Source organism: Arachis ipaensis, chromosome B5, assembly GCF_059453495.1.
Source record: "Arachis ipaensis isolate K30076 ecotype BB chromosome B5, ASM5945349v1, whole genome shotgun sequence".
Classification (NCBI taxonomy): Eukaryota; Viridiplantae; Streptophyta; class Magnoliopsida; order Fabales; family Fabaceae; genus Arachis; species Arachis ipaensis.
In genome coordinates, this window is record NC_142440.1 from 26,879,072 (window position 1) to 26,903,446 (window position 24,375).

Consider the following 24,375-nt stretch of genomic DNA (forward strand, 5'->3'; position numbering starts at 1 on the left):
AGTATATAATAATAATTCTCAGTGATCACTGCTCATAGCAAAAGTTTATTTAACTTTTTCCAGGTTCCATGTTTCTCTTAACCATCATCAACTCTCAAGTTCTCAACTTCACCACCAATATAGTACTCGGCCAATTCACCCAGCTAGTCCATCTGCAGAACTTCAAAAACCTAAGTCTCTATCTTCTAAACTCATAACAAAAATATCTAATCTTAAGTCATTTAACTCATCCTCAATAGCCTCAAGGCCTAATCATTATTTATAAGTCTTAAATATAAGTTAAAGAAGTTTAGAAAGCTAGAGGAACCTTTCAAGTGAAGAAAAACAAGTTTTCAGCAAAACAGGAGTCTCACTTACGCAAGCCTCTGTCAGCGTACGCATGGGTGTTAAAATGCACATATCGCGTATGCATGCTACACTTGTGTACGCATACCTATAAAATGACTTGCTCGCGTACGCATGCAGTGCCCGCGTAAGCGAGATCACTTGGCAGTGACCAACTTCTATGTCGCGTGCACTGTTCCACGTACGCATGCCCTGATAGACTTAAAAAATCTTCAAAAGCTGCAAAATTCAGATTTTCATACCGAATTTCAAACGCGCATAACTTTTTCGTTTTAAAACATTTTTCGATCCGTTCTCTAAACATCTTAAAGCTCTTGGACCCAACTTTCATTTAAATCAAGTTTTATCTAAAATGAGGGTCCGGAGGTCAAGTTATGCCTCGTCAAAGTTCATCAAAAACATAGTTTTCCAAAATTTGACATAATTCTCTGGTTTTCCAAAACTTCAAACCAAACCAAACTTAAACCTACTCAAAATTATCACCAAGCACTACCACACACTACAATTTACTATTCTATTACACTTCAATCATTTTCACATCTATTTCACTCAATTTTCCATCTCTTTTCCCCATAGTTCAACAAAATCAAAGATTTCCAAATCAAGATTTCAATATTAACAAATTTGCACAATTCAACTTTTCATAAACATCATTCATCATATATCATTACCAATCCTCATTAATATTAATGTTCATCTAATTTCATCTTCAACATTAATGATCAACAACATACATCATCAATTCAATAATTATCAACAACCAATTCAATCCTATCCTAAGGTCCACTAGCCTAAGTTTCATGAAACATTACATATTACACAAAGAAAACTGAAATCATACCTTGACCGATTTCCAATACGCACAGAACACCAAAATTTGATTCCAACAAGCTTCCACAAAGTTTCTAAGTTCAATAAGCCACCAACCACAATCCAAAAGCTCCAATAATCACAAATTCCAAGCTATACATAATTATTATACCACAATGAGCAACTAGGGTTCACAAACATACTAAACCACAAGGGTTAAGAGGAAGTTTAACTTTTTCGCAGCCAATGGGATAAAACCCAACAATTCTCTACTATTGGTTGGAACCTAAACAACCAAATCACAAAAATCTACTTAAAACCCAAACCTAAATTTCGAAATTTTGTTAGGGCTAAAGAATAGAGTGTGAAATTCAAATTCTTACCAGCAATGCCTAGCTAAAACTGATGGACTCGGTGAGAGCTTCACGTAGCTGTAAACGAGACGTGAATCGGAACACCATAGCTCAAGTTATGTGCAATTGAAGAGAAGAGTGAATAGTGTTCTCTTCTCTCCTTTCACTCTCAATCTCATCTACTAGGTTATATGTTTGTGGAGTTATGAGCTGATTGGGTTCATTTTTAGAATATTTATGTGTTGGGCTTGGGCCCAATTTGGGTTCGGTCTAATCCGTTAGTATTTTTGGTCTGTTTGGCCCAATTTTGGGTCAAAATCTTTAGAATTAGTGCCCGGTTTTCAATTCTAAATATTTTCCTAAATTTTTCTACCGTTTTTATTACTCTCACACAGTACCAGACAGACATAAGCTGGTACTGCCAGCTAAATTATTAGTACGCATTTTTACACAATTTTTCGCAGAAAATTACATTTTTTCACTCGAAAAATTCATCGAATCCAAATCTCACATTTAAGTTTTCAAATTAACATTCTAAATTTTTTAACCTATTCTGGGCAATTAATTTATTATTTTATATTAATTAATCGGCTAATAGTTTTCGGTCCTTACATGTACACTGCGGGCAAATTTTCAAAATGGATCATTTTTTAAGAAAAACATGTACAATCAGATAGACAAACAAAGAAAGCTAATAGGTGGTGATGTGATGTCTTGTCTTCAATAGTTGGAATCATTTGTGGAGGAGAATCTAGGAATGTTTGCCCACATTTTTCTCTCAATGGCTCACATTTGTGGCCACTTTTTCTTTGGATTTTGGACGACGTCAAGATGTGAGGGTTTGCATTCAATGCTTGGTAAGTTTGTCCACTCTCGCCATAATTTGAGGAACTTTGTGGAATAATTTTTTCATTGTATATTGGTGCGGATTTTGAGAATATCTACAACTGAACTGGCAAGTGCACCAAGTCGTCCAAGTAATACCTCAGGTGAGTGATGGTCGATCCCACGAGGATTGATGGACTGAGCAACAATGGTCAGCTGATTGGTATAGTTAGGCAGGTAGAAAAGTTGGTTTGTGATTTGAAATTGCATTCAATAGTAATTCAGGAATAAAGAAAGCAAATAAGAGAATTAGTGAGAAATCAATGAGAGAAAACAGTTAAGGTATCGGAGATATTTACTTTTTCGGATTGAGTTTTCTTACCAACTATTTTAATCATGCAAGATTCATTTCATGGCAAACTGTAATTGACTAAACCCTAATGTCTTAGTGATTTAGTTTCCTCTAACCTTCATCAACTGCCAATGTCTTGGTCACTTGATTCTGATTAGAGGGTTAAGTTCAAATATAGTTTATGGCCACAAAAACCCTAATTACCCAAAGCTAAGAGGATTATATGTCACGTATCCCGATTAGTTCAAGTAATTAGCAATTTAGGAGGAATTTACTTTCAAGTTGTTGTTCAGTTGAGGTCCTCTTCCAAGGGTCACAAGAACGCATATAGAATAAGGGTCATACTTTCGTTCTACCCAGATTCATAAAATGAAGAATGAAAGTAATTTTTGAAACTGAATCAATACATTAATTAAAATAGAAAAGTAATAGTCTTAATCCATAAAAATAAACAGTGCTCCTAACCTTAACCAAGGAGGTTTAGTCGCTCATGACTTATAGAAAAAACAAGGTTTCTGAAAAGTGTGAAGGTGCGGAAGAGAGAAGATCCCCCTGAAGGGTGAATCTTTTCCCTTTTATATCTAACCTAATTTGATTTGAAAATAAGAATATAAATCCTAAAACTAAAAGATATTGTTTGTAAATAAAAATTACAAAATAAAAGATAAGATAATTAATAAAAGCTAAATTCACTTGAAGATGTTCTCTTGATGGGCTTCAAATTTGGATTGCCTAGCGCTAAACGCCAGTTGGGCGTTTCGTGCCCAAAGAGGCAGAAAGCTCCCTGTTTTGTGCTGAGTTGCTGGCGCTAAATGCCAGCACCCAGAGAGGTAGCTCCAATTCTTCTCCTTTTAACATCAAACTCTGCAAAATTACTCTAAATTTCACCTGAAATAAATAAAAACACTAAAACACTCAAAGTAGCATCCAAAGAGGATTTTTGCCCTAAAATATAACAAAACTTAATAAATTCTAACTAAAATAACTAGAAAACCAGGGGAAAAATGTACAAGATGCTCACACATCACAAAACCAAACTTGAACTGCTGCCTGTCCTCAAGCATCTAAAACAATATAGGACTGAGAAAAGAGGAGAAAATCGTCTAAGGCTTAAGTGTTCATTTAAGCTCCTGTCTAAGCACAGAGTAAGGCTAATGACACTCTAATTCTAAATAGATTTGGCATCTCACTATCCTTTGAAACTCAGAAATATTGATGTCACTCAGCACTAGAACCCGGATGACATTATGGACTCTCTTTCTCATGAAGCTCTAATTGATCCTTGAACACAGCTTTTTCTTATCTTTTTCTTGGTGCCTTGCACCTTGAGCCTAGCCGTGACTCTAAGTATTTTGTCTTCAAGTTTAACTTGATACAGCAACACCACAAGCACTTAACTGGGGAACTCTTTGAGTTCTAATTTTTCTTTTTATTTTTCTCAAACAGTGGTGCTCAGAACCTTTGGCATACTCTGTAATTGCACTTGGTTACGACTCTTAGTGCTCTGTCTCAAAGATTACTTGACACATTCATACCACAAGCATATGGTTAGGAAAACAACTCTTTTGAGCTTTTTGATCAATTTGACCCTCCTAACTATTGATGCTCAGAGCCTTGGACCCTTCTTTTTATTTTCTTTTTCTTTTTGCTGTTGGTTTTGCTTCAAGGATCAATGTCTCACTTACTTTAGAAGATCCACAATATTTCTCTAGGTTCATGTACCTCAAGGACCAATATTCTTAACTTCAATATCAAATATGTATTGTTTATTCATGCATCCAGAATAAAAGACAATATCACCACATCAAAGTAACTAGACAGACTCCTAATATATAACTCAAGCCTCATGCATTTTACTATTTCTTTTCTTTTTCTTTTGATTTTTCAAGCTCAGTGAGCAATACATGAGATATCTTTCAAAATATGAATAAAATAACAAAATAAATAACTAAACTAGAAAACAATAAAGTACTACTAGTGATCATGCAAAAATTTTAAATAGAAAACATGGAATAAGATAAGAATATTAAAAAATAAAAAGTAAGATAAAGCAAGAGATAATGAAACTCAACCACCTCAGTCATGGTGGCTTCTGCTCCCTCCTGGGAATCCTCTCTGGCGCTTTAGCTCATTGTCGCACCTCTACCTCAGCTGCTCCTCCATGATGGAGGAGGGCTGAGTGGTCCTAGTGCTCAATCCTCAGCTGATTCACAGAAGATGTCAGCTCCCCAATAGATGTGGTCAACTGGTCCCAGTAGTTACAGGAAGGGAAATAGAATTCCTGAGACATCTCTGGAATCTCCTATTGATGAGGTGGAACTGGCTCCTGTGGTGGTTCATGTCCATGCTCCTGAGCATGCTCCATGACCCTCCTAGTGATAGGTCTATCGACCTCAATAGGGGTATCTCCATCCATCCGAACTCGGGCTGCCTCACACAGGCAGAAGATGAGGTGAGGGAAGGCCAATCTAGCAGAGGTGGAGGCCTTCGTCGCTATGCGGTACAACTCCTGAGGGATCACCTAATGCACCTCCACCTCATTACCGAGCATGATGCAGTGTATCATCACGGCTCGGTCAATGGTAACCTCGAACTGGTTGCTTGTAGGGATGATGGAGTGCTAAATGAACTCCAACCATCCTCTAGTAACCGGCTTCAGGTTATGCCTACACAGTTGGTATGCCTGACCTCTGGCGTCCCTCGTCTACTGTGCTCCGAAAAGGCATATGTCTGTGAGGATCTGGTACAGCCTCTGGTCAGTGTTGACCCTCTGAGTGTAAGAATGAGGGTCGTCTCTGGATGGTGGCAGATGAAGTATCTCCCTCACACTATCAGGACTAAACTCCATGATCGCCACTCAGACTGCAGTGCGCTAGTTCTTCGGGTCTGGGTTCACGCTATGTTCATGCTTGAAAGTCACCCAAGCGTTGGCGTAGAACTCCCTGACCATAAGTATGCCCACCTCGATCACAAGGTTGGTCAAAACTTTCCAACCCCGTCTCAGAATCTGCTCCCGAATTTCCAGGTACTTCTCTAGTTGAAGCTCAAAATGGACCTCGGGGATCACTTTCTTCTTGTTCACAACTTCATAGAAGTGATCCTCATGGGTCTTTGAGAGGAACCGAGTGAAGTCATAAGGACCGGAGGCAGTGGCCTTCTCTTTCCTCTTCCTTGAAGAGGATTCACCAGTTTTGAGTGCCATAGAGATAATGAAAAATGAGAAAAAAGTGGAGTGCCCAACACCAAACTTAAAAGTTTTGCTCGTCTCTGAGCAAAGTAAAATTAGAGAGAATAGAAAAGATATTGAAGACGGGAATGTTGTAAAAGGGAAGCAAAGAAAATAAAAGAAATAGGTGAAGAAGAGAGGGTGGAGGTATGGCATTGGAGTGGTAAAAGAAAGGGAAGGAGGATAGTGTATGTAAGGAAAGAAAAAGTGGGAAGGAAGATGGGAATTGGAGGTGTGGTGAAAAGAGTTGAAGAAGTGGGTATTTATAGAGGTGGGGGGGATAGGGTTCGATTATAGGGGATAAGGGTGGGAGGGATATGAAATTTGAATTTGGTTAATGGGAAAGAGAGATTGATGAGAATGATGAGTTGTGAGTGGGTGGAGTGGGGGGGGTGAGGTGAAAGGTTAATGGGATTTGATATGTTGATGGGAGGTAATTTTGGAAAATGGGGTGGATGAATGTGGATGGAAGAGTGGCTAAGGGGGAGAGAGAAGGAGTGGGTTGAATGGTCAAAGTGGGTGGGGGTTGGGAATGTAACCGTTGGTTAAATCCCTACCTTCATATTTGAAACTGGGTTGCTGGCGCTAAACGCCAGCCAGTAATGGCACTTACTTTTTTTTTTTGGGCGAGTCATTGGCGCTAAATGCCCAGCTAGCATCTAGCTCCCTAAGAGGGGTGACAAAGCTTTAAAATAGTGCCCTTTGTGGGCGTTAAAAGCTCACCTAGCATTTAATGTCAGCCTCTGCCTGTCCGTTCTGGGCATTAAATGCCCTCCTGGCGTTTAATGCTCCATTTTGGCGCTAAACGCCCATCTGGTGTTTAGCACCCAAGCACTTCGAATCAACCTTTTTTCAAGGTGTTCTATTCTTCCTTCTGAGTTCTCCTATCCTTATTCTAAGCATTGTGCATAATTACAAACAAAATTAAACCAAGGAAAAACTATGAAAAACAATGAAAAATAAATGAAACTTCAAACTAAACAAAGAAAACTAAAGTATACTCTTGGTTGGGTTGCCTCCCAACAAGCGTTTCTTTATCATCACTAGCTTGACGGTCAGCTCCTCTAAGGAGGAAGGTCATGGGGGCTCAGGTCCTCACTCCTCACTGTGAACTTCTTTTGTACGCTATCATAGATCAACTCAATATGCTCAAGAGACAGGATCCTGTTCACTGTATGAGGTAGGACTGGGCTTCTAATGAATACCACTTTCATCCCAGGTGAGAAGTCTTCAGTGGGAATCTTCTTGTTCCTCCAGCCCTTGGGTACCTTTTTCTTGGGACTTCATCCCTCCTTGGTGGGTGATGAATGCCTAACACCACACTTAAGTTTGATGTCAGGGAGAATTGTATTGGTTCCCACCAAAGGAGGAGGCTTAAGTAATGAATTCTGCATGCAGGTACCTCCTTCTCTAGAGAGTGCTGAAGGTCTAAAAACCTTGAATACCAAGTAGTCCTCATGCATCCTCAGAACCAATTCTCCTTTCTCAACATCAATCAGAGCTCTTTCCATGGCTAAGAATGGTCTTCCTAGGATGATAGAATCATTTACATCCTCTCCCATATCAAGTGTCATAAAATCGGCAGGGAGGAAAAGCTCTCTAACCTTGACTAAGACATTCTCCACCAGCCCATGTGCCTACCTTAGAGACTTATCTGCCATATGTAGTGCTATCCTTGTAGGCTGTGCCTCTTGAATTTGCATCTTCTTCATCACAGATAAGGACATTAGATTGATACTTGAGCCAAGATCACAAAGGGCTTTGTCAAAAGTGATATTCTCAATAGTGCAAGGAATTTGAAAGCTCCCTGGATCTGACATCTTCTTTAGTAGCTTACTCTGAATTAGTGCATTGCACTCCTTAGTCAGGACCACTGTATAAATGCCCTAGGTGGGGCATGTGACAGTGTAACTTCAGCCTTTTCTGAAGCTTCTTTCTCTTTTGACCCCTTAGCAACTTGCACTTCCTTCTTCAGTATGGATTCTTTAGCCATTCAGAGGGTCTTACACTCTTCTCTTAGGTTAGTAACTATATCACTAGGGAGAGTGTTAGGTGGCCTCTCAGGTATCTTCTTACTCAACTGTCCTACTTGCATCTCCAAGTTTCTAAGTGAAGCTCTAGTCTCCTGTATAAAACTATGAGTACTCTTGGAGAGCTCAGCAACTACTGAAGCCAAGTCAAAGTGGCTCTGGGATTGAGTAGATGCCTGCTGTGGTTGAGAGGCTTGAAATTAATGGTTGTTGAAATTATTGAACTTATTTCGATTGAAACCGCCCTGAGAGTTGTTATTGAAATTCAGCTGGGGCTTTTGGGGTTACTCTCTCCACCCAAAGTTAGGGTGATTCCTCTATCCTTAAATTATGAAAAGTAAAAGTGCCAAAGAAGAAAGGCCGGCTGTGAATTCTCCCCTTTAAATACAAACCAAAAAGAAAACCTAAAATTCAAAAAACTTAAACTAAATCAAAATCAAAATAAAATTAAATCTCATTCATAAATGTTTTCCTCCAGCCAAGCTCTGGATCTTTTCTCCTTGCAATCCTCAATTAATGATGTGATTAGTGGGCTTAAGTTGAGCCTTGAGTAAATCAATTAATTATTGAAGAATTGGAGGACTTAGTGGGTGATTTAAGGCCCCTGGGAGGTGACCGAATTGGTGCGTGGGACATGCTCCTCATGCGTACAACATGTGGCCTTCAATTTGGGTTGGATAGCTTTTATTTAAGTCCTCACGTGCCACACCAAATTTTTCACATCCCACGGCTATGCAAATTTGCCTTCAAATGCTCCCTGTTTTGATTCAGGCATTCCGCGACTGAATTCTCACGTGGGACACGAACTAGGTGTCATGCGTACGCATGATTTGGCAAATCTTTGTAACTTGCGCATACACATAGGGATGCGTATGGACAACCTAGCAATCTTCATGACTTGTGCGTACGCATGGGAGATGCGTACGTATGACTTCCATTTTGGCGTTGGATGGCTATGCTCCCACATTGGACGACTGTGCATAATTTTAACAACTTTGCTTTCTGTTTTGACCTTCAAGTGCCACGCCCTTGTTCTTACGTCCCACTTGAGAGGATCTAATGCCCTTGGGGAGAGCACAGTTGGTTTGGCGTGGCACGCTTGCTTTCTCACATTGTACGGCTAAGCTTTTCTCATCAATTGGTATCCTGGGAGCTCTCTGTTTGATCCAAAGAACTCTCTGGATAGCCTCCCTTCTTTGTGTTTCTTGCTCATAGTGATTCATAGCCTCTTCTTTTTCTTTAATCCTTGCCAATTCTCTCCAAATTCTCCTATAATCAATGAATGCACACTAACTCAAAGTATTGCTCAATTAACCATGAAATTATTGCTTATCTTGCAATAATTCTTAGTTTATTGAATGAAATTCTGGGAAAAAATACTAAAGATGCAAACACATCACAAGAATGACGAGATGGAAACTTAAAGAAAGAAATACTAACCACCATACTCTAAATTACTTCCTTCATTCTCTACCCTTGTTGCCCTCTTTATATTCATTTTTGGTCTTAGTTGCAACACCAAACTTAGAGTTTGGCCGTGTATAGATTAGTGAACACCAAATTTAGAGTTCAATCATGTTATCAAGTAGTGAAGAGCATGGGAGAACATAGAACGCTAAATATTTGTGGCGTTAGGTGATTGGATGCATGAACAAATATTTTAGAAAAATTTTTATTTTTTAATTTTTATTATTATATTTTGAAATGTGATACTTTAACGAATAAGAAAATAAAAAAGATGCGGAAAAATAAACATGATGATTAAGGTGACAATGCATGTAGAGGAGGATAGGGAGGAAGAATAATGCAAGAATTGAAAAACAAAATAGAAAGAGAAAAGAAAAGACTAACCAACATTGGGTTGCCTCCCAACAAGCACTCTTTTATCGTCATTAGCTTGACGTTGCTTCCCCCTAGGTTGGGGAATGGGGACTTGAGGAACTTCACAACGCACTTCAGTACCATCCGTGTTAATGCATGCATCCTTCATCTTCATGTCAATTCTCTTTTTGATACATGCTGCCAACTCTTCTATCAATGTCCAAGCTTTTTCTATTGTTTATTTTTTTATTGAGCCTCTAGCCCATCCATCAAGCACTGCTTTGTAGTCTCTAGAGATCCTATCATAAAAGTATAAGATTAAGATCTCCTTGGGCATGTCATATTGTGGATTTCTCTCAAGGACCTCCTTGTGTCTCTTCCAAGAGTCATGGAATATTTTTCCATCTTTTTGGGAGAAGCATGCAACTTCTTTCCACAATTGTCCAACAATGGCCTTTTCCTCTACTGTTTCTTCATTAGCTCCTAGCACTAGAGGTTGATGGTCTTCAAGAGTGTCAAAGAGTAGCCCTTCTTCAATGGTTTCTTCCACTAAGACATCAATTAGATCAATTTGTATACAATTCTCTATCTCACTGGGATGTTGCATGGTCTTAAAGAAATTGAAGCTCAATTGCTCACCATGGACTCTTAATGTCAATTCTCCCTTTTGAACATCTATGAGTGCATGTCCAGTGGCTAGGAAAGGCTTTCCTAGAATAATAAAACATCATCACTTTTCTCCATGTCAAGAACCACAAAATTTATAGGGAATATAAAATCTCCTACTTTAACTAGCAAGTTTTTCACCACTCCATGAGAGAACTTTATTGATTTGTCAGCTAGTTGAAAGGAGATTCTTGTGGGTTTGACTTCCTCTATTTGCATCTTCTTCATCATGGACAGTGGCATAAAGTTGATGCTTGCTCATAGGTCACATAATACTTTTCTAATGGTGATGTCTCTAATAGTGCATGAGATTTAAAAACTACCTGAGTCCTTCAATTTCTGAGGCACTTCCTTTGAATAATAGCACTGCATTTCTTATTGAGGATCACAGATTCATCTTTCTTGAGGGTCCTTTTCTTGGTTAGCAACTCCTTTATGAATTTTACATATATAGGCATTTGTTCTAAAGCCTCAACAAATGGAATATTAATTTGCAACTTCTTGAAGATTTTCAAAAACTTTGAGTATTGTTGTTTTTGAGTCTCCTTTTGTAATCTTTGTGAGAAGGGAATTCTAGGTGCATACGTTCTCTCCCTTGTGACTTCCCTTGGAGCTTGAGGTAGTGGAGTGTGGATCTCTTCTATTTGCTTATTTTCCTACTCTGATGGTTCTTCTTCTGCCTTATTTGTTATTGCCTCTTGGCCAACCACTTTGTCACTTCTCAGATTGATAACATTGCACTTTTCTCTAGGATTTGAAATTGTGTCACTAGGAAAGGAGTGTGGAGGCTTCTCTGCCAATTGTTTGGCAATTTGACCAACTTGCATTTTCAGGTTCTTTATAGAGGTCTCTTGATTCTTGAAATTAGCCCTTGTCTCCATTATGAACTCCTTGGTTTGTTGCATGAATTCTTTGAAAAATTGTCTGAGGTGTTATCAAAAGGAGGCTTCTAAAAACTTTGTGGTTGTGTTGAAGATGATCTTTGTTGATATGAACTATTGAAATTTCTCTGCCTTTAATTTTTCCACCCAAAGTTTAGATGGTTCCTCTAACCTGGATTGTATGTCTTTGAGAATGGGTCATTTTGTAGATTTCTTGAAAAATTTTTCATATAATTCACTTGCTCCCAAGAGGGTCGATCCTCTTTAAATAAATCACAATTTTCATCTTGATGAGCTCCTCCACATAAGTTGCATGTTGTGGCTTGTGTCCTCACGGTTGAGACTTACATGTTACCCATTTGTTTAGTGAGTGAATTAAATTATTGGGACATGGCTTTGTTCTATGCCAAGAGAGCATCTAGTGTGTCTAGCTCCATAACTCCCTTCCTCATTATTCTCTCATTCCATACATGTAGTGGTTATTAGCCAATCAACTACAACACATCTTCGGGTGTCTTTCGGTGCAAGAATCATAGAATGTTTGGAGTTACAACCATTCAGGAAAAGCATGACGAGGGCATTTTCTCAACATCTCTTTATATCTTTTCCATGCCTCATAAAGTAACTCTCCCTCTTTTTGAGTGAATGTGTGAATATCATTCCTCAATCTTGCTAGCTTTTGAGGGGAAAAGTACTTGGTCAAGAACTTATTTACCATATCATCCCAAGTTGTTATACTTCCCAAGGGTTGAGATTTTAGCCACTGTTTTGGCTTTGTCCCTTAAAGAGAATGGGAATAATCTCAATCTTATAGTTTTAGGAGAAATTTTATTGCTCTTAACTGTGTCACAAATTTGCAGAAAATTGGATATGTGCACATTTGGGTCCTCTTGTAGATTGCCACTGAATTGGTCTTACTGTGCCAATTGAATAAGAAACGGCTTCAACTCAAAGTTATTGGCCTCAACCGCCGGCCTCACTATGCTGCTATCGCAACTATTAGTGGTGGGAGTGGTAAAATCTCCAACAGTTCTCCTTGCATTATTTTGTCCTTTAGCCATCTTCTTCTCCTTTTCTTTCCTGGCTCTTTCTTGCTTTCTCAATCGAAATATAGTCAATTCAATTTCAGGATCGTATTAAAGGGATTCTTCCGAGTTCTCACTCCCTTCAACTTCAGAATCGTATTGAATGAGCTCTTTAGAATTATTAATCCCTTGCATGCACAAAATGAAGACAAATCAGGGCACTAGTGGAAAGAAACAAATTTAAAACAATAAGAGATAGAATTACTAAGATAAAGGAGCACACCAAAATTAAATTGGAAGCACTATGCATGAATAAAAAGAAGGAATAAAATAAAACCCTAATGACAAAAGGGAATAAAACTCAAACAGAAACCCTAATAATGAAAGGAAATAAAACTAGAATGAAAACAAAATAAACAGGATCTAATTTAGCAATTCAATCCAAAGTATGATATCAATCTCAATTAATCCCCGACAACAGCGCCAAAAACTTGATGAGCAAAAAGTAAAACTCATGGATAACAGCAAGTGTACCGAATCGTTCAAATAATACCATGGTGAGTGGATATCATTTCCATGAGGATTAAAAGACTGAGCATGCAAATATCTAATTAAATCACTAATTAGATCAATAGAACCTGGATTGAGGAATGTTGAAAACCCTAGAATATTTGAATGCTGGAGTGTTGCAAATTAAATGCTTCAGAGGTGGCAATGTCTCGATCTAAAGCTTGCAAATCTCTATTCACGACGAATCTAAAGTAACCGATTTCCAATGTCTCGACTCCTCAGTTTTCTTTAATCAACCAACCGCCAATGTCTTGGTCGATCAACTAATCAAAGAGGTTAATTTCAAAAATCCGATTCAATTTCTCAATGAGAAAAAACAATTTTCAAAAGTTGTCCTAATCCGATTTATATGTCACGTATTCAAAACTAGGGTAATAAAAAATTATGTATTGTGTCGCACACTTAGAAAACCACTATGTCTAGTTGATTTAAAAAGTCACGTGAAAGAGTTTTCAAGCACGATTTGAAAATCAGTTCTGTCGAATAAGTAAATAAATCGAAAATGGGATTAATACACTTGTCGATGCTACTAATCCTTTAGTGATAAAGAACGAAATACTCAATCATGAAACAGATTAATGCAAAGCTTTAAAACAAAAGAAAACTTAGATTGATTAACCATTAAAACATGAATAGAGTTCCTAACCCTTTGACAAAAGTTTAGTGACTCATGCTAGGTGCAAAATCAAATATGAAAGTGTTACGGAAGAACTAGGTTATGGCTGTGAATGTAATTCATTTATTATGCCTAGGTTTTCTCTAATTTAAATCTTAAAACCTAACCTTATTTTAATCAGAATAATTAAGATAATCTCTAATTAATTCAAATCACAGAATTCAAAACATAACTAAATCAAATTCAAAACTAATTAACTATAGAATATGTTTCAATCTTCAATTTGAAATCAAATATTTGAAGCCGGGCCTTGAAGAATACAACATTGGAAGCAAAATTGGGATAAGCATTTTGGACAGGCGTGGCACGCCCTTGTTTAACGTGGCATGCCCTCTTTGTCTGGGCCAAGGCATGGCACACCCTCTTCACTGCGTGGCACACCCTCTTGAGCTAAGCTAGGGAGTGGCACGCCCTACTGCCACATGGCACGCCTAGTTTGGAGTTGCTCAAGGGGTCTTGCTTGCCTTCATGCATGACATGCCCTCCATGTCTTGTGGCACGCCTTGTTTATCTTGGATAGGGCATGACACGCCCCTGCATTGCTCCCCAGGGCGTGGGATGCCAGTGCAAATTTGGTCCAGGGCATGGAACGCCCCTTCCTAGGCGTGGCACGCTAGTGCTTCATGGTTTGTGGCGTGGCACGCACTATTTGGCTCTCCAGAGTGTGTCATGCCTCATTCTCTCTTGTCTCCTGTATGGCTTAATCTTGGGTGTATGGCTCTTGATTCTTTATGCAATGTCTTGCCTCTTGATTTACCTTCTTTTTCTACTTGATTTACCTTTCTTTTAATCGTATTTCCTTGAAAACACTTAGCAAACACCTTAGTAGTAAGAGATAACTAAAATTAATGAGATTAGAAGTTGAAACTATAATTAAACCTAGAAAACAAGAATTAAAAGCAAGAAAAATAACAAAAGATGCGAACACATCACAACACCAACTTAAAACTTTGCTTTTCCTCAAGCAAAAAGAAAGGAAAAGAAAAGAAAGGAATTAGTTTTAATGAAGAAGAGTTGAATCTCTTTTAAGTTCATGTCCTTGATGATAGTGGGGTTTACTAACCTTGTGATTGTAACTGGATTCTCTTCTTTCTTAATGAATCTTGAAACTCGTGGAGTAAAGAATCTTCGAGAGTTAAGGCTCAAATGATGTTATGAGATCCTTCTTTTAGGATTTGATTGATCATTGAATTCTTCATTTATAACAAAGAGAAGTTTTCAATCATTAACTCTAAGTGTTCCGTCTCAAGGTAGCTCTTGATAGTGGGTTTTCAAACGATAATCCCGAACTAGTTGGCTGATGAGTGGATATTTTATACCATTTTTGGTACTATTTTCTTAGTGTTTTTGAGTCTATTTTATCAAGTTTTTAGTAGGTTTTAGTGTAAAAATCACTTTTTTGGATGCTACTTTGAGCTTTTTTATTTTTCTTATGATTTTAGGTAATTTTTGGGTGAATTTGGCAAGTTTTGGCAAAGTCTGATTCAGAGGCAAAGAAAGGACTGCAGATGCTGTCAAATCCTGACCTCCGTGCATTCCAACGAGTATGTGTGTGTTTGGATTAGAGTTTGTAAATGAGATTTTGTATAAAATTGATTTTACAAACTTGATTTTGATAAGAAGTGAGTTGGTGTTAACATGATTTATGTTTGGTAATTTTGTATCAAAATGGATTATAATAAAATAAATGTTGTTTGGATTACATTATTTAAAATTACTTTTAGACAAAAATTACTAAAAAGGACATAAATTTATATCATTCAAATCTATATTATTTTAACACTTTTTTACTATAATTACTTTTGAAAAGAATTTAGATTTATGTACTGAAAATTAGTACTCTTTTGTTATAATTTGTTAGTACTCTTCTTTAGTACTCTTTTTGTATTTAATTATATATTTTTAATAAAATTTATATTAAAAAATTAATAATAATAAATAAAGTATATACTAATTTAAGAATACATAATAAAAAATATACAAAGTCAAATAAAAAAATAAAATTCTATAAAAAAATACATATTAATAAAAATAATTAAAAAAAAGACATGAACAATGAATACTAAAAATTCTTTTAAAAAAATCCAATGATATATATAAGTGAACATAAAAAAATTTTAAACAAAAATATCCATACTATTAATAAAAAAATAAAAAATTGATAAAAATTAAAACTTAACAAAGAGTACTAATAATAATATTAAAAAAATATTTGTTTGTAAAGCATAATTATGAAAAAAAATTCAAGAACTCTAATAATTGTTTTTGGTATTTTTTGTTGTAGATTAGATTGAATGATAAAATTGGTAGAATATCAATTAATTTTTTAATTTATGAAGTGAACGCATAAGCTAAATGCAAAAGCTACAATTCGTTGCTTCTGGTGAATGGGAGTTTAAACCCAAAATCATGTTCGCGCCCAGAAAAAAAAATTAGCCAAATAAAAATTACAGCATTCAAAAAGATTAAACCCGCTTTTTATCAATATATAATAGTCTATAATTTTCTTTGAAAATGACTGCCCAAAACGGGCGTTGAACACCCAACTTACCACCTTTCTGGCGTTCAACACCCAAGAAGGGCTTGTAGAAGGGCCAAGGCCAGCGTTGAACGCCAGTACGCCCAAGAGGGAGCAAGGACGCACTAAAGCACCCCCTAGTGGGCGTTCAACATCCATTCACTCAAGTTAGACACCAAGCTCAGCCAAAACACTCACCAAGTGGGCCCAGAAAGTGGATTTTTGCACCTTTAGTCTAGTTTATCTCATTTTTGTAATTTCTAATTATTAAATTAGTATAAATAGAAGAAGATCACTCATGTTTGGGGATCTTCAGCAACTCTAGACTTATCACACATTTTTCTGTAAAGTATAAGCAACTAAACCTCCTAAGTTAAGGATAGGAGCTCTGCTCATTCTTATGGATTAATGTTATTACTTCTCTACTTTAATATATGTTTGATTTCATTCTATGATGTATTGTCGTTCTTCATCTTTATAAATTTGGGGTGGAACGAGAGTATGACCTCTCATTCTACATGAGCTCTTGCAACGCCTTAGCCAGATTGTATGAGCTGCAGCTTGAGAATACATCACAGCTTCCAACAAGTTATCTGGGCTAATTGAAATAAGTGACATAAAATCTCGTTAGTCATGGGTAATTGAGGTCTCTGTGGTTAAGGCTAGAAAACTGAGCATCATTCTCCGATTCGGAAGATCTGACCTTGTCTGTGGCGTTTTGAGTAGGATCACCAAAGATTGCATTGCGTGAGCTTCACCCTCGTTTAGATTGAATGACCATTAGCACTGGCTTTTGATGTGGATCAGAGGAGATTAATGACCATTAGCCCCAAACTTTAATCACTTATAGCCTTGTCATTGAATGAATCATCCATCATTAGAGTAGTCAGAAAGAAGCATTAATCCGGAAGAACAAGCATCTCCGAGACCTTAACTAATTTCCTATCATTGTTTCTACACCATTCAGTAACTCTTTCTTTACTATTGCATTTTACGCGTTTACCACAACAACCATCTTTTCTATTCGCCTGACTAAGTCCTGCAAGATAACCATTACTTGCTTAATCCGACAATCCTTGTGGGATCGACCCTCACTCACCTGAGGTATTACTTAGACGACCCGGTGTACTTGTCATTTCAGTTGTGCAAGTTCTAATTTTGCACACCATTGGCCCAAGTTACCGGGTGATAAAGCACCCCTCGGATCTAATTACCCAAACCTCTCCTTGACATGGCTACACCACAAGCATATAGCTAAATGGTCAATTTTAATTTTAAATTAAATTTTTTTCACAAAAATAGTGGTCCATTCATAAAAAATGAAAAACTATTATTTAATTAAAATAAATAATACACTATTCAAATATATTAAAAGTCAACTACATAAAAAAAACGTACAATGAAAATAATGAAACGGAAAACAAATAACTACAGATCTAGGTAGTCGTCGTCGTTGTTGGTCCCGTGGCCTTTGAGTCGGTGGTGCAGAAGGCAGTGATGTCCATATGCCATCAACAAGACCGTTGCTACCTGGCCTACAGCAGGATCGCTGCCATCAGCAGCGGTGCTGCCACCAACAAGGTCGATGCCAGCGGCGTGCATCTGAGCCTGGTACACCTCTATTTGAGCCTCCATACGCTGCATCCGCTCCACCGACTCCCGTAACTCCAGCCTGAGCTCATCAGAAGATGTCACACAGGTGAAGATTTTTTTATACCTGAGCCTGTTGCTGAAGGCTGTGTTGGAGTTCCTGCACCAGCGCCCACAAATCCACACCTTCCTTGAACTCGACTGGTGGCGGAGCCTGATGACGGTCTCAACATGGATGTGCGGAGGCTGCTGGTGAAGAATGACTCGATCCCGTATACACGGTTCTTGTACGATGCTGAGGCGGCCTCGTGCCAAACTGCATCAAGATCAACAGCTACAGCTGCAGATCCATCGACAACGTCCTCCCCATCTTGTTGAGACTGCTGACTCGTGGTCTCTAGTCTTTATGTGTAGGACTCCTGTATACTTAACACAAGTTATTGTGATTAGTACACTGATAGATTTATAGTTAAACTCTAATAATTTTATAGCAGTAGATAATCAGATGTATGTTTACTCACATAATGGTCCTGAGACCGCTAATTAGCAAATGTCTCTTTGTTCTCCTTCAGCGTGTGGGTGTACTTGAATATTTTTGCCAACGTCGTCTCGTGATCCAACGACTTCGACTACACATGTTTCATTGAAACAATATGATTAGGATGCCTAGTATTGATATGCAGAAGAATATAACTAAGTTGCTAACAAAATTAAAGTCACTTTACATACCAGTCTGACCTTCATTTTCATGAAGATCGCTGAGCTGCCAATATACTTGGATGACTTGGCCGAGGCCTTGTTAGCTCTGTTGTTGAGACGCTGTTGCCGAAACCCCTTTTCGGTCTTCTAATGAACAAATAAAGCCTTCTTTATGTCCGGTCGGAGCTACTGCGTCCGTTGGTCCAATCCCTAACGAACAACATCCAGCATCTACTGGAGCTGTCGATCCATTCTATGGTCAAATATCTTCCTGATGGCAAGATCATACTCAGGGGCCCATATAAAGTGCAACTGCACCAAAGAAACTTTGAAATTAGTTAAGCAATATAGAAGATATAAACTAGTTAAAAAGGTTTGAAACTTAAATCAACCTAAATTCACTAAATAGGAATCATGATCATAGAAACTTAAAACAATAACAAGCAACTAAACAGGAAATACATGAGACTGAACGTGATACTTACCCCATGCCACCATCAGGCCAAATGTGCAACCATACGATAGGAGGTGGTGGAGGGAAATCAATTGTTGCCTCACTTCCGTAGCTTGACTCTTGGACCACGGCATTTGTCCCTGGAGGCGGTGTCGCCGTGGATGCAGGCTACTAATCAGTAGGAGGCGGCGTCGTCGCCATAGATGGAGGTACGTAGTTCTGGTTAGGGACCATGATGAATGGCTGGTCCGCTAAACCCGCGACCTGTGCTGTCACTTGCGTAGTCGGAATAGAGGGAGAGGATCAAGAAGTCCCGAGGTTACCGGAAGAAATCCTCCCTCTATCCCGACCACGGTTACGACCACGACCAGCAGCCTGATCCGCAGCACCTCTGCTTGTCGAAATGTCTGCAAATATCAAATTATCAAACAATCAGCAGCGTTTTTCTCAGCAAAACCTAATGTATTGAGTCTAACATAACTTAATAAACCTCTAAATCCACTAATTAAAAAAAAACTAAACTAAATTAACTTCCCAAACTGATTGAAAATTAAAATTGTAATTCTAATCAAACCTAAACTAAATTAAACAAATCAAATTCCATAAGGTAAAGTGTATCAAACTTGCAATATTAGGTAAGAAACCTTAAACATTTAAAATTCAAAAACGTCGGTCAATGGAAAAACAACAACTAACCAAACAATGTAATTAATTCAAAATAGCAAAAACAACAAAACAACAATTAACACAGTGAATGAGCAGAATCAAACAATTAACCAAATAAATCCAGCAACAATTTCTCCATTAATTCAATCAACAAACTCATAATAGTTCCAGACATTTTCAACAATAATTTAGAACCTATAAATCTAAACCAAACTATCCTAACCACCTAAATCCATTAAAACAAAAAATTGAACTAACTAAACTAATTAAACCAATCTAATGAACTAAAACTAATTAACAGGATTTGAAAAAAAAAACAAAAAGTTCAAATATTGAACCTGGAATGCAGGGTACAGAAAGCAACAAAAATGGAGGGAGGAAGGCGACGATAATGAAGCAAGGAACAGAGCATTCATTGAATTAATGAAGCCATATGAAGCATGCGTTATTAACGTTAGTGCACCACGCCTGGGATTATATGTACATGGCCTTCATGCAACTCAAGGAAGGAAGCATCAGCGTTCCACGCCAATTGGTAGTGTCCCACGCCAATCTTTTATATTTTGGGCTAAAGTTATTGAAGACGTGGTGGCGTCCCACGTGAGCTCAATGTACCACGCCAAATTGGTTGATTGAAGAAGTGGTTGTCTATTGAGGAACTTCATTGGCATCCCACGCCATTCCTCATCCGTGCCACGCCTGTCACACACTTTCACATCTTGGGCCAAAGATTGTTGAAGTCTGGATTGCCGTCCCACGCTATGACTCGAACGTACCACGCTAATGCTTCAATCCTTCATAATTTGGGCCAACTACAATTCAAATAGCTTTGGCATGCCATGGGAATGACATAGCGTGCCATGCTAGTGCTTTAAGTGTTCAATTTTGGGCCGATTTCAATGAGTCGTGCCACGAAAAGCAAGCAGAGGCCAATTTGAGTTAGTTTTTGAGAAGCAATGTGTGCTATTCCACATCCAACCTTCCAGGCTTCAATTTTTTCTCATTCATTCTTCAATTCTCCAAGAATCAGAAGAGTAGATCGAGACCATGGAATTCATATCAATTTTCTTGAATTTAATATAATTTGAATTTCATTTGAATTTGCATTTTGTAATAGGTTGTAAATAGAGGTAGGGTCACTACACAAAAACATCATTGGGAAGGAGGTCTTCAGACCCTCTTTCTCCCTTCACCTCTTCCATCTTCTTCCTTACCCATTTTGTATTTCTTTGGTTATGAGTTCTTAACTCTCTTTATTGGGAGAGAGAGCTCTGTTACAATTCAATAGTTTAATTTGTTTGATTCTTCATCTTCAATTTTTCTTTTATTTACTTCTTTAAAAAAAATCTTTGTTCTTCAATCCAAAGATTCAAATGTCTTGAGGGAGAATTTGAATCCAACTTGAATTCTATGAAAACTTGAGAGAAGGGTTATAGAATTGAGTTTGAAGATCTTTCTCCCAGTTTGGTAAATTTGAGTTTGGGATTGATATGTGACATGTAATCAACCCATAACTTGATTCATGAAATTGTGTGGCTCTAAATCAGAGACCAATTTTCATCTCTTCTCATGAGTAATTAGATTAAGACATTGGCAATTAATCAAGTTAAGAGAGATTAAATTACCAAGACATTAGAATTTAATCACTTATGATTTGTCAAGAGATCAATGATTGCATGATTGAAGAGAAAATGAAAATTATTGATTCTGAGAATGCAACATCTCTTGATCCCAATGTTCTTCCCATTCTTAATTCTTGCAATTTATATTTTCGGTATTTATATTCTTGCACTTTACATTCCAGTAATTCAAATTCCAAGTTATTTATATTCATGTCATTTATTTTTTTGTTATTTTATTACTTTCATTTATTTTAAGTCATTTAAATTTCAGTTTATATCTTTGTCCATCATTCGAAATTAAATCGTCTAACTAGAATAATCAATCAACCATTGTTTGCTTAATCAATTAATCCTCGTGGGATCGACACTCACTCACCGTGAGTTTGTTACTTGGTATAACCCGATGCACTTGCCGGTGCACTTGAATTGAGTAGTTGTAGTTTTTATTATTCTGACAATTTAATAATTTCAATCATTTAAATTTCAATTCACAAAAATTGGGTTAGAAATTAATTATAACTTAATAATCGATTATATATATATACACACACGCAAATAATAATATCTAATGTATAATTTATTTATTTTTTTGACATGATTAATGTATAATTTATTGTAGATTGATTTATTATCCAACTTTTTTATAAACATTGTAGTATATGAAAATAGTGATCTTATTTTTTTATTATTATTTGAAAACATATTCATAATTTTTTTTATTATATAGTTAACTTAATTAATAATCTTTATTATTGTTTTTCTACCCAAAAAAATATATTTAAACTATTTATATATTTTATAACACTAATAAATAAATAGGTATTTATACTATTATACTTATTGTCTTAGATAATATTTAAATTTATTAAATTTACCCATATTAAGAGGAGAAAAATGATGTAATAAATCATATGTTATAAAAATTAGTTGATTTATACATAAATTAACTTTATTAAAAATAAAAAAATAATTTATCATATATAATAATCCTTGATATATGTAGTATCATGAATATATTAGAATGATCTATTTTAATTATGTGAATTATTATTATTATTATTATTATTGTTGTTGTTGTTGTTGTTGTTGTTGTTGTTGTTGTTGTTGTTGTTGTTGTTGTTGTTGTTGTTGTTCACATTTTCATTACATTAGTAAACAATATTTAAGATTAAAAAATAAAAAATATAATTAATTTTTTTTAGTTTGATTAAAAAATCTCTTGTAAGCATATCCAACTTTAATATACTAAATGTATTAATATTTAATAATATAATATTTGTTACAACAATGACTAAAAATATTAACTCAAGTGAGTAAGATTAATTTAGGTCCATTACTCAAATTCGAAATCCGAATTAAGTTTCTTATCTTAGGATTCAATACAGATGAAATCTATGTGTTTCATCTCAATTTGGCTCAAATTGAATTTCTGTTGTTAGTCAGAGATGGTAATGTATATTCATATGAGTGCAGCGGATTTTTTTCCCGTCCTTTACTCCTGTATTAAAAAAAATTCTTTGTCCTTTCTCTATCTTTGTTGCAAGTCCCTATTTAATTATCTTCTTAGGAATGCAGATACCCATAGTTATCTATAGATATTCTTTAATTTTTTTTAAAAAAATTAACAAAAATCGTCATAATATAATAATCATAAAATAATCAATTAAATATAATTCAACACAATTCATAATATATTCATTATGAAAAATAACATTTCAAAATTAAAGACATGAGGAGTATTAATAGCAAATGAGAACTTAAAATTATATGTAAACAAATTAAAATAATGTATTTAATGTGATTTGTAAGAAAAAATTCCCGTTATTCAAGTATAATATACGTTTTATTATTTTGTACATAACAATATTAGTTTTAAGGGTAAAAAACCTTAATAAGCCAAGTCAAGAATCATGTAACGTAAATACGCCAAAGCGAAAATCGTTTCAGCAATAAGCCAAATCATATTTTTATATAATTCGAACCATGCTGGTTCGAATTCCATTTCTACATAATTCGAACCAGCTTGGTTCGAATTATACACAAACACATGCATACACGTAATTCGAACCAGCTTGGTTCGAATTACACACAAACACACGCACACACTAATTCGAACCAGCTTGGTTCGAATTACACACAGTAATTCATGGTATAATTCGAATTATGCTGTTAAAAAATTAATAATTTATTTAAAAAATTTATTAAAAAAATTAATAATTAAAAAATTAAAAAAATATATATTTTTATTGGGTAAAATATACTTTTTGTCCCTTAAGTTTGACAAAAGTTTCAAAAATACCCCTAAGTTTTATTTTGTTTCAATTTTGTCCTAAAAGTTTTCGATTTGCATCAAATATACCCTTGGCGGCTAATTTTTCAAAAAATTTAAGACCAATTCAACAACAATTTCATAAGAACAACCCTCAATACAAGCAAATTAAACATCATTTTCATGCATTATTGTTAGATTGGTCTTAAATTTTTTGAAAATTTAACCGTCAGGGGTATATTTGATACAAATCAAAAACTTTTGGAACAAAATAAAACTTAAGGGTATTTTTAAAACTTTTGCCAAACTTCAGGGACAAAAAATATACTTTACCCTATTTTTATTTCATACGTTAAAAAAAGCTAACAAAATATTTAATTACGAGACTTCTTTAAAATATTAATGAGCTATCAATTCGAATTCCATACAATACTTTTCTGTCCATTTTTAATAGTTCATGAATATTTTTTAATAAATTTTTTTAATAATTTTTTTTAAATTATAGTACAAAAAATATTTTATCCTATACAAAACAATTTAAAAAAAATGGCTTAAAAAATGTTAGGAGTACTATAAAAATTTGTAATGTTATAATAACTTAAGTAAATACATGCATGTACTCAAATTTTAAATAAAATACTCTACATAGTCAATAATAATTTAGAAATGAAAGAAAATATTTTATTCCATACAAAATAATTAAAAATATATTTTATTCTATACAAAATAATTTTTAAAAATGGCTTAAAAGATGTTATGAGTACTATAAAAGTTTGTAATATTCTAGTGATTTAGGTAAATACATGATAAAAATATTTTTTTTAATTTCTAAATTATTAGTGACTATGTGGAGTATTTCTTTAATATCCTAAGTCATTAGGATATTACAAATTTTTATAGTACTTCTAACATCTTTTAAGCTATTTTTTAAATTATTTTGCATAGAATAAAATATTTTTTGTGGTATAATTTAATTA

At 35.7% G+C, this 24,375-nt stretch overlaps 1 non-coding gene across 1 annotated transcript; it reads left to right on the forward strand.

Moving 5' to 3' along the window:
• The first annotated feature begins 11,872 nt into the window (after positions 1-11,872).
• On the forward strand, positions 11,873-11,979 carry LOC148563670 (small nucleolar RNA R71). The gene has a single exon (XR_015885559.1). It is a non-coding gene; the product is annotated as a small nucleolar RNA R71 (small nucleolar RNA).
• The last annotated feature ends 12,396 nt before the right edge of the window (positions 11,980-24,375 follow it).